The sequence below is a fragment of the Actinia tenebrosa genome, unplaced genomic scaffold, assembly GCF_029948245.1.
Source record: "Actinia tenebrosa isolate PJP-AT-01 unplaced genomic scaffold, QUT_ActTen_1.0 PGA_scaffold15__27_contigs__length_11533743, whole genome shotgun sequence".
Taxonomy (NCBI): Eukaryota; Metazoa; Cnidaria; class Anthozoa; order Actiniaria; family Actiniidae; genus Actinia; species Actinia tenebrosa.
This window is the reverse complement of record NW_028292575.1, coordinates 3,338,667-3,349,460: the sequence shown is the minus strand read 5'-3', so window position 1 is coordinate 3,349,460 and position 10,794 is coordinate 3,338,667.

The following is a 10,794-nucleotide window of genomic DNA, read 5'->3' as shown; positions in this document are numbered from 1 at the left end:
TACGCATATTTGTTAAAAAGGTGTGAAAATGGCCCTAAATTGATCACAAACATGGCTATAGGTCCATGCTTTTACCTTAAAATGGCCAAAAATGACCTATTTTGCATCCCATAAGTATGCATATTTTTCAAAAAGGTGTGAAAATGGACCAAAATTGATCAAAACATGGGCTATAGTCTATGCTTTTACCTGAAAATGTCCAAAAATGACCTATTGTGCATCCCGAATAAATTATGCATATTTTTCAAAAAGGTGTGAAAATGGCCCAAAATCGATCAAAATGATGTGCTAGAGTCCATCCTTTTTACCTGAAAGTGGCCAAAAAGGACTATTTTTCATTTACCATAAATTACGCATAGTTTTTCAAAAAGGTGTGAAAATGCCAAAATCGATCAAAACCATGGGCTATAGTCCATGCTTTTTACCTGAAAATGGTCCAAAATGACCTATTTTGCATCACCAATAAATTACGCATATTTTTCAAAAAGGTGTGAAAATGGGCCCAAATCTATGAAAACCATGGGCTATAGTCCATGCTTTTTACCTGAAAATGGCCAAAATGACATATTTTGGCATCACAATAAATTATGCATATTTTTCAAAAGGTGTGAAAATGGCCCAAATCGATCAAAATGATGGGCTATAGTCCCATCCTTTTTACATGAAAGTGGCCAAAAATGAACCTATGTTTCATTTACCCATAAATTACGCATATTTTTCAAAAAGGTGTGAAATGCGCAAAATCGATCAAAACCATGGGCTATAAGTCCCATGCTTTATTTTACTGAAATGGTCCAAAATGGACCTATTTTGCATCACCATAAATTACGCATATTTATTCAAAAATGTGTGAAAGATGGCCTAAAATCGATCAAGCTATGGGCTATAGTCATCTTTACTAAAATGGCACCAAAGGATCTATTTTTGCATCCCCATAAATTATGCATATTTTTCAAAAGGGTGAAAATGGCCTGGCAAAATCGATCAAACCATAGGGCTATAAGTCATGCTTTTACCTGAAAATGGCCGCAAACGACCTATTTTGCATCACCAATTAAATTATGCATATTTTTCGAAAAGATGTGAAAATGGTCGCAAAATTGATCAAACCATGGGCTAATAGTCCTAGCTTTTTAACTGAAAATGGCCAAAAATGACCTATTTTTCATTACCATAAGTTAACGCATAGTTTCAAAAGGTGTGAAAAATGTCCCAAAATCGATCACAACCATGGGCTATAGTCCATGCTTTTAACCTGAAAATGTCCAAAATGACCTATTTTTCATCACCAATAAATTATGCATATTTTTCAAAAAGGTGTGAAAATGGCCCAAAATCGATCAAAATGATGGGCTATAGTCCATGCTTTTTACCTGAAAGTGGCCAAAATGACCTATTTTTCATTTACCAGAAATTACTGCATATTTTTCAAAAAGGTGTGAAAATTGGCCCAAAATCGATCAAAACCATGGGCTATAGTCCATGCTTTTACCTGAAAATGTCCCAAAGACATATTTTGCATCACCAATAAATTATCATATTTTTTCAAAAAGGGTGTGACAAAAATGGCCCAAAATCGATCAAATATGATGGCTATAGTCCATCCGTTTTACCTGAAATAACATGTGCCAAATGACCTATTTTCAATTTCCCTAATTTACGCATATTTTTCAAGGTGTGAACATGTCCGCAATAATTGATCAAAACCGTGGGTCAATAGTCCATGCTTTTACCTGAAAATGTCCAAAATTACCTATTTTGCCTTCCAATAATTCTGCATATTGTTCAAAAAGGTGTGAAAATGGCCCAAAATCGATCAAAAAAACCATGGGCTATAGTCCATCCTTTTACCTAAAATTTCAAAATGTCCAAAAATGACCCGGTATTTGCCCCCTACCCCATAAATTATGCATTTTTTTCAAAAAGTGTGAAAATGGCCCAAAATCGAATCAAAACATGGGCTATAGTCATGCTTTTTACCTGAAAGTGGCCAAAAGGACGTATTTTTCATTTACCATAATTACTCATATCTTTGAAAAGGGTTGAAAATGGCCCAAAATCGATCAAAACCATGGGCTTATAGTCCAATCACACTTTTAACCTGAAAATGGCCAAAAATGACCTATTTGTGCATCACCAATAAATTATATGCATATTTTTCAAAAAGGTGTGAAAAGGGCCCAAAATCGATGAAAACCATGGGCGATAGTCTATAGTCCTTTTTGACCTGAAAAATGGCGCAAACATGACCTATTTGCATCCCCAAAATAAATTATGCATATTTTTGCAAAAAGGTTGTGAAAATGGCCTAAAATCGATCAAATTGATGGGCTATAGTCCCATGCTACTTTTAACCTGAAAATGGCCAAAAATGACCTATTTTATCATCCCCATAAATTACGGCATATTTTTCAAAAAGGTGTGAAAATGGCCCAAAATCGATCAAAAACCATGGGCTATAGTCCATGCTTTTTACCTGAAATGGCCAAAAATGACCTATTTGCATCCCCAATAAATTATGCATATTTTTCAAAAAGGTGTTGAAATGGCCAAAAATCGATCAAAACCATGGGCTATAGTCCATGCTTTTTACCTGAAATGTCCCCAAAAATGACCTATTTTGCATTCACCATTAATTACGCATATTTTTCAAAAAGGTGTGAAAAATGGCCCCAAATCGATCAAAGCCATGGGCATAGTCCATCCTTTTACCTGAAAATGGCCAAAAGGATCTATTTTGCATCCCCAATAAATTATGCATATTTTTCAAAACGGTGTGAAAATGGCCCAAAATTAGATCACAAACATGGGCTATAGACCATGCTTTTTACCTGAAAATGGCCAAAAATGACCTATTTTGCATCCCCAATAAATTACGCATATTTTTCAAAAAGGGTGTGAAAATGGCCCAAAATCGATCAAAAACCATGGGCTATAGTCAATGCTTTTACCTGAAAATGTCCAAAAAGTACCTATTTTGCATCCCCAATAAATTATGCATATTTTTCAAAAAGGTGTGAAAATGGCCCAAAATCGATCAAAACCATGGGCTATAGTCCATGCTTTTTACCTGAAAGTGTCCAAAAATGACCTATTTTGCATCCCCAATAAATTATGCATATTTTTCAAAAAGGTGTGAAAATGGCCCAAAATCGATCAAAATGATGGGCTATAGTCCATGCTTTTTACCTGAAAATGGCCAAAAATGACCTATTTTGCACACCCCATAAATTACGCATATTTTTTAAAAAGGTGTGAAAATGGCCCAAAATTGATCAAAAACATGGGCTATAGTCCATGCTTTTTACCTGAAAATGTCCAAAAATGACCTATTTTGCATCCCCAATAAATTATGCATATTTTTCAAAAAGGTGTGAAAATGGCTCAAAATCGATCAAAATGATGGGCTATAGTCCATGCTTTTTACCTGAAAATGGCCAAAAATGACCTATTTTTCATTTCCCATAAATTACGCATATTTTTCAAAAAGGTGTGAAAATGGCCCAAAATCGATCAAAACCATGGGCTATAGTCCATGCTTTTAACCTGAAAATGGCCAAAAATGACCTATTTTGCATCACCAATAAATTATGCATATTTTTCAAAAAGGTGTGAAAATGGCCCAAAATCGATCAAAATGATGGGCTATAGTCCATGCTTTTTACCTGAAAGTGGCCAAAAACGACCTATTTTTCATTTACCATAAATTACGCATATTTTTCAAAAAGGTGTGAAAATGGCCCAAAATCGATCAAAACCATGGGCTATAGTCCATGCTTTTTACCTGAAAATGTCCAAAATGACCTATTTTGCATCACCAATAAATTATGCATATTTTTCAAAAAGGTGTGAAAATGGCCCAAAATCGATCAAAATGATGGGCTATAGTCCATCCTTTTTACCGGAAAGTGGCCAAAAATGACCTATTTTTCATTTCCCATAAATTACGCATATTTTTCAAAAAGGTGTGAAAATGGCCCAAAATCGATCAAAACCGTGGGCTATAGTCCATGCTTTTTACCTGAAAATGTCCAAAAATGACCTATTTTGCATCCCCAATAAATTATGCATATTTTTCAAAAAGGTGTGAAAATGGCCCAAAATCGATCAAAATGATGGGCTATAGTCCATGCTTTTTACCTGAAAGTGGCCAAAAATGACCTATTTTGTATCTCCAATAAATTATGCATATGTTTCAAAAAGGTGTGAAAATGGCTCAAAATCGATCAAAATGATGGGCTATAGTCCATGCTTTTTACCTGAAAATGTCCAAAAATGACCTATTTTGCATCACCAATAAATTACGCATATTTTTCAAAAAGGTGTGAAAATGGCCCAAAATCGATCAAAGCCATGGGCTATAGTCCATCTTTTTACATGAAAATGGCCAAAAAGGATCTATTTTGCATCCCCAATAAATTACGCATATTTTTCAAAAAGGTGTGAAAATGGCCCAAAATCGATCAAAACCATGGGCTATAGACCATGCTTTTTACCTGAAAATGGCCAAAAATGATCTATTTTGCATCCCCAATAAATTACGCATATTTTTCAAAAAGGTGTGAAAATGGCCCAAAATCGATCAAAACCATGGGCTATAGTCCATGCTTTTTACCTGAAAATGTCCAAAATGACATATTTTGCATCACCAATAAATTATGCATATTTTTCAAAAAGGTGTGAAAATGGCCCAAAATCGATCAAAATGATGGGCTATAGTCCATCCTTTTTACCTGAAAGTGGCCAAAAATGACCTATTTTTAATTTCCCATAAATTACGCATATTTTTCAAAAAGGTGTGAAAATGTCCCAAAATCGATCAAAACCGTGGGCTATAGTCCATGCTTTTTACCTGAAAATGTCCAAAAATGACCTATTTTGCAACCCCAATAAATTACGCATATTTTTCAAAAGGTGTGAAAATGGCCCAAAATCGATCAAATTGATGGGCTATAGTCCATCCCTTTTACCTGAAAATGGCCAAAAATGACCTATTTTGCACACCCCATAAATTACGCATATTTTTTAAAAAGGTGTGAAAATGGCCCAAAATTGATCACAAACATGGGCTATAGTCCATGCTTTTTACCTGAAAATGGCCAAAAATGACCTATTTTGCATCCCCAATAAATTATGCATATTTTTCAAAAAGGTGTGAAAATGGCCCAAAATTGATCAAAACCATGGGCTATAGTCTATGCTTTTTACCTGAAAATGTCCAAAAATGACCTATTTTGCATCCCCAATAAATTATGCATATTTTTAAAAAAGGTGTGAAAATGGCCCAAAATCGATCAAAATGATGTGCTATAGTCCATCCTTTTTACCTGAAAGTGGCCAAAAAGGACGTATTTTTCATTTACCATAAATTACGCATATTTTTAAAAAAGGTGTGAAAATGGCCAAAAATCGATCAAAACCATGGGCTATAGTCCATGCTTTTTACCTGAAAATGTCCAAAAATGACCTATTTTGCATCCCCAATAAATTACGCATATTTTTCAAAAAGGTGTGAAAATGGCCCAAAATCGATCAAAACCATGGGCTATAGTCCATGCTTTTTACCTGAAAATGTCCAAAAATGACCTATTTTGCATCCCCAATAAATTATGCATATTTTTCAAAAAGGTGTGAAAATGGCCCAAAATCGATCAAAACCATGGGCTATAGTCCATGCTTTTTACCTGAAAGTGTCCAAAAATGACCTATTTTGCATCCCCAATAAATTATGCATATGTTTCAAAAAGGTGTGAAAATGGCTCAAAATCGATCAAAATGATGGGCTATAGTCCATGCTTTTTACCTGAAAATGGCCAAAAATGACCTATTTTGCACACCCCATAAATTACGCATATTTTTTAAAAAGGTGTGAAAATGGCCCAAAATTGATCAAAAACATGGGCTATAGTCCATGCTTTTTACCTGAAAATGTCCAAAAATGACCTATTTTGCATCCCCAATAAATTATGCATATTTTTCAAAAAGGTGTGAAAATGGCTCAAAATCGATCAAAATGATGGGCTATAGTCCATGCTTTTTACCTGAAAATGGCCAAAAATGACCTATTTTTCATTTCCCATAAATTACGCATATTTTTCAAAAAGGTGTGAAAATGGCCCAAAATCGATCAAAACCATGGGCTATAGTCCATGCTTTTAACCTGAAAATGGCCAAAAATGACCTATTTTGCATCACCAATAAATTATGCATATTTTTCAAAAAGGTGTGAAAATGGCCCAAAATCGATCAAAATGATGGGCTATAGTCCATGCTTTTTACCTGAAAGTGGCCAAAAACGACCTATTTTTCATTTACCATAAATTACGCATATTTTTCAAAAAGGTGTGAAAATGGCCCAAAATCGATCAAAACCATGGGCTATAGTCCATGCTTTTTACCTGAAAATGTCCAAAATGACCTATTTTGCATCACCAATAAATTATGCATATTTTTCAAAAAGGTGTGAAAATGGCCCAAAATCGATCAAAATGATGGGCTATAGTCCATCCTTTTTACCGGAAAGTGGCCAAAAATGACCTATTTTTCATTTCCCATAAATTACGCATATTTTTCAAAAAGGTGTGAAAATGGCCCAAAATCGATCAAAACCATGGGCTATAGTCCATGCTTTTTACCTGAAAATGTCCAAAAATGACCTATTTTGCATCCCAATAAATTATGCATATTTTTCAAAAAGGTGTGAAAATGGCCCAAAATCGATCAAAATAATGGGCTATAGTCCATGCTTTTTACCTGAAAGTGGCCAAAAATGACCTATTTTGTATCTCCAATAAATTATGCATATGTTTCAAAAAGGTGTGAAAATGGCTCAAAATCGATCAAAATGATGGGCTATAGTCCATGCTTTTTACCTGAAAATGGCCAAAAATGACCTATTTTTCATTTCCCATAAATTACGCATATTTTTCAAAAAGGTGTGAAAATGGCCCAAAATCGATCAAAGCCATGGGCTATAGTCCATGCTTTTAACCTGAAAATGTCCAAAAATGACCTATTTTGCATCACCAATAAATTATGCATATTTTTCAAAAAGGTGTGAAAATGGCCCAAAATCGATCAAAATGATGGGCTATAGTCCATGCTTTTTACCTGAAAATGGCCAAAAATGACCTATTTTTCATTTCCCATAAATTACGCATATTTTTCAAAAAGGTGTGAAAATGGCCCAAAATCGATCAAAACCATGGGAAGGAAGGAAGGAAGGAAGGAAAGAAGCTTCTTTATTTTGCCACGGTAAAAACATCAGTCGATTGCCTAAAAATATTTAAAAGTAAAGATTTACGATTAAAAAGCTAGTTACTGTTTTACATGTTTGCCGTGGAGCCCTTAGTTACAACTTTTCTTACTGTACAAACTATCAATTTCCGTTTTAAATTTTCGTACTGACTTGACCTCTTTTATATTTAACGGTAGGTCATTCCACAATTTTGCCCCACTATAGCTGAATGATCGTTTTAGATATTCAGTGTGTGGCTTAGGTATTGACAGTTTATGATCATGATTTCGAAGGTTGTATTTAGTATGGTAGTCGGAGAAAAGGTTTTGTAAGTAAACTGGTGTACGTCCCTGCATCGTCTTAAACATTAGTAGGGCTTTTTGTTTTTTACGACGAACTGCAAGTGTATCCCAGTTTAATTGGTCAAGGAGATGGCTAGATCTTATGTCATAGTTAGATCTTGTGATAACTCTAGCCGCTCGATTTTGACGCTTTTGTAGTTGAACACATAGTTTATCACTTAATCCATCCCAAACTGCACTACAATAGTCCAGTTTGGGTAGAATTAAGGCTTCGTAGATTTGGATGGCACTATCGGTCGAAATAAATGGGCGAACACGTTTTAGAGCCCCTATACTTGAAGAGATTTTCTTCGAAATGTTGTTAACATGTTCTGACCAATTAAGGTTTTTATCGATAGTGACACCCAAAGATTTGGTGTGATCAACTTGTTTAACGCTAGCTCCATTAATCGCAATATTAATAGTGGAATCGCATTGCGCTGTGAACTTTTGGCGGGACCCAATAATCATAAATTCCGTTTTCGCTACATTCAAGCTTAGCTTATTTGCTAACAACCACTGATGTATATTAGTGAGTTCAGTGTTGATGCTTGGTTCCAAGTCTCCTACATTTTTACCATGAACGCTGATGCTGGTATCATCAGCAAACATTCTTGTTATGGCTTGCGCCAAACAATTTGGTAAGTCATTAATATACAGGAGAAATAAAAGTGGGCCTAAATTACTGCCTTGTGGTACACCGCAGCTCACAGTACAAGGCTCAGACAGACTTCCGTTAACACTGCACAGCTGAGACCTCGTCAGTAAATAAGAACGGAACCACTTGAGTGAGCCTTCATCTACACCATAATTCGATAGTTTGGACAAAAGAATTTCATGATCTATGGTGTCGAAGGCTTTTTGGAGGTCTATGAAGATTACTCCGTTAAGTAGTCCCTTGTCTATATTAACTGACCATTCGTTCGTTGCTTCGAGCAACGCGGTGACAGTGCTGTGCAGGGAGCGAAAGCCTGACTGGCATTCCGTCAATAACTGGTTTTCATTCAAATAATCGTATAGTTGATCATAAACGATCTTCTCAAATATCTTTGAAGCAGTGGGAATGACCGAGATTGGGCGATAATTGTTTAGGTCAGTTTTCTCCCCTTTTTTAAATATAGGCGTTACTTTCGCTATTTTCCACTCCCTAGGAAAAATGCCCATTTTAATAGATTGTCGAAAAATCACAGTGAGAGATGGTCCCACTATAGAGGCGGACATTTTTAGCAATTTGTTGGGTATGTTATCTAAGCCTGCAGCTTTCTTTTCCTTTATACTTCCTAACAAGTCCTACCATTCCCATGCATTATGCATGGGCTATAGTCCATGCTTTTTACCTGAAAGTGGCCAAAAATGACCTATTTTGCATCTCCAATAAATTATGCATATGTTTCAAAAAGGTGTGAAAATGGCTCAAAATCGATCAAAATGATGGGCTATAGTCCATGCTTTTTACCTGAAAATGGCCAAAAATGACCTATTTTTCATTTCCCATAAATTACGCATATTTTTCAAAAAGGTGTGAAAATGGCCCAAAATCGATCAAAACCATGGGCTATAGTCCATGCTTTTAACCTGAAAATGTCCAAAAATGACCTATTTTGCATCACCAATAAATTATGCATATTTTTCAAAAAGGTGTGAAAATGGCCCAAAATCGATCAAAATGATGGGCTATAGTCCATGCTTTTTACCTGAAAATGGCCAAAAATGACCTATTTTTCATTTCCCATAAATTACGCATATTTTTCAAAAAGGTGTGAAAATGGCCAAAAATCGATCAAAACCATGGGCTATAGTCCATGCTTTTTACCTGAAAATATCCAAAAATGACCTATTTTGCATCACCAATAAATTATGCATATTTCTCAAAAAGGTGTGAAAATGGCCCAAAATCGATCAAAATGATGGGCTATAGTCCATGCTTTTTACCTGAAAGTGGCCAAAAATGACCTATTTTTAATTTCCCATAAATTACGCATATTTTTCAAAAAGGTGTGAAAATGGCCCAAAATCGATCAAAACCATGGGCTATAGTCCATGCTTTTTACCTGAAAATGGCCAAAAATGACCTATTTTGCATCCCCAATAAATTATGCATATTTTTCAAAAAGGTGTGAAAATGGCCCAAAATCGATCAAATTGATGGGCTATAGTCCATCCCTTTTATCTGAAAATGGCCAAAAATGACCTATTTTGCACACCCCATAAATTACGCATATTTTTTAAAAAGGTGTGAAAATGGCCCAAAATTGATCAAAACCATGGGCTATAGTCCATGCTTTTTACCTGAAAATGGCCAAAAATGACCTATTTTTCATTTACCATAAATTACGCATATTTACCAAAAAGATGTGAAAATGGCCCAAAATCGATCAAAACCATGGGCTATAGTCCATCCCTTTTACCTGAAAATGGCCAAAAATGACCTATTTTTCATTTACCATAAATTACGCATATTTTTCAAAAAGGTGTGAAAATGGCCCAAAATCGATCAAATTGATGGGCTATAGTCCATCCCTTTTACCTGAAAATGGCCAAAAATGACCTATTTTGCACACCCCATAAATTACGCATATTTTTTAAAAAGGTGTGAAAATGGCCAAAAATTGATCACAAACATGGGCTATAGTCCATGCTTTTTACCTGAAAATGTCCAAAAATGACCTATTTTGCATCCCCAATAAATTATGCATATTTTTCAAAAAGGTGTGAAAATGGCCCAAAATTGATCAAAACCATGGGCTATAGTCCATGCTTTTTACCTGAAAATGTCCAAAAATGGCCTATTTTGCATCCCCAATAAATTATGCATATTTTTCAAAAAGGTGTGAAAATGGCCCAAAATCGATCAAAATGATGTGCTATAGTCCATCCTTTTTACCTGAAAGTGGCCAAAAAGGACGTATTTTTCATTTACCATAAATTACGCATATTTTTCAAAAAGGTGTGAAAATGGCCCAAAATCGATCAAAACCATGGGCTATAGTCCATGCTTTTTACCTGAAAATGTCCAAAAATGACCTATTTTGCATCACCAATAAATTACGCATATTTTTCAAAAAGGTGTGAAAATGGCCTAAAATCGATCAAAGCTATGGGCTATAGTCCATCTTTGTACATGAAAATGGCCAAAAAGGATCTATTTTGCATCCCCAATAAATTATGCATATTTTTCAAAAAGGCGTGAAAATGGCCTAAAATCGATCAAAACCA